We start from the raw sequence: 1,642 nt of genomic DNA, 5'->3' as shown, positions 1-1,642 counted from the left end.
TTTCTCCTGAGAATTTAGGGGAATTCAATGGAGGTTCACCTGCTTTGGAGAACACAGTGGCCCCTGGGTGTCTGAGGGGATCAACCCCCCACACTCCCTGCAGATACCCGAACCCCTTGTGAACTGGCTCAGAGCACTTCGTACCTGCAGATCCAGAGGCCAGCTCGTGTCAAAGTTATTGGAAACAGAGTAGGAGGGATTGCGTTCTTTTTTCTTTCTTTTTCTTCTTTTAGGGCTGCACCTGTGGCATGTGGAAATTCCCAGGCTAGGGGGCGAATTGGAGCTGCAGCTTCTGGTCTACACCACAGGCACAGCAACGCCGGATCTGAACCACACCTGTGACCTACCCAGCAGCTTGTGGCAATGCTGGATCCCTAACCCTCTGAGCGAGGCCAGGGATCAAACCCATATCCTCATGGATCCTAGTTGGGTTCTTAACCCACTGAGCAGCAGCGGGAACTCCAGAGAAACTGTGCTTAAGGATGAGGAGCCATTGTCTGTGGTTTTACCAAGAGGGAAGGAAGGACCGTTTCGGGGCTAAAGGCTTTGGGAAGAGAGGTTGAGAGGAAGAGCTAACAGGGACCAGGGCATGCAAGGGCCACATCGGAAAATTTTCTTTGTCTTTCTTTTTTTTTTTTTTTTTTTTTTTTTGCTTTTTAGGGCCGCAGGTGCAGCATATGGAAGTCCCCGGGCTGGGGTCTAATTGGAGCTACGGCTGCCTACACCACAGCCACAGCAACGCCAAATCGGAGCCTCCTCTGCGACCTACACCACAGCTCACGGCAAGGCCAGATCTTTACCCCACTGAGTGAGGCCAGGGATCGAACCCGTGTCCTCCTGGTTCCTAGTTGGGTTCATTAACTGCCGAGCCATGAAGAGAACTCTGGAAATCTCTCTTAGTGTCTCTCACAGGGACCAAGTACAAATCCAGGTCTTCTGACTCCTGGTCAGAATTCTTCCACTCGGCATAGAAGCCCCAACCTTCTCCGCTTCAGCAGGTGACTGAGGAAACATCCTTCGTATCCTGGACCCACTCGTGGGAGGAGAGGTTGAGCCAGGCAGACCCCGGGAGGTTTCGCCCTTGGTCCTTGCAATGTGATTCATCTTCACCTGGACTGGGCTGCGGGGTTGGGTCCTCGGCCTCGCGGGCCTGCAGCTACAGGTGAAGGCAATGCTGCTGCCAGAGACAAGAAACCCCAGAGCCCTCCCCCCGCAGGCTTCCATTCCCAACGACGGCTGGGCTCTGGAAGTGTCGCTGTGTCACTAACCGGCATGCCTCTTCTGAATGTGACTCTCAGGCTTTTCAGCGGTCTCCTCAGGCAGCCAGGACTGTGGGGCACATCAGGGCTCTCATTTTTCTGGCTGTGCCTTTAAGAGGCTGCAGGAACGCAAAGCAGATCTGGAGAGGGGTGGGGTCTCCCCTCGACTTCTGGGAAGAGGATCCTGGGAACTGGGGCCAGAAACTAAACGGAGATTCCAACTCTGAGAAGCTGGGGGTGGTGCGCGTGGGGTCAGGCCTGCGATTGGCCTGCAGACTGTTCCAGGAGGAGCAAAAGTGAAAAGGGAAGAGCTGGGGAGAGGGGAGCAGCCCGCCTACCCCCCGCCCCCCACCCCCGCCCCTGTCCCCCACCCCACCCCACGC

The sequence above is a fragment of the Sus scrofa genome, chromosome 9 (assembly GCF_054392235.1).
Source record: "Sus scrofa isolate SSC_HxYL_T2T_F1_AM1 chromosome 9, Sscrofa_HxYL_maternal_Yorkshire_Landrace_v2.0, whole genome shotgun sequence".
Taxonomy (NCBI): Eukaryota; Metazoa; Chordata; class Mammalia; order Artiodactyla; family Suidae; genus Sus; species Sus scrofa.
Note: the sequence above shows the minus strand (reverse complement) of the source record.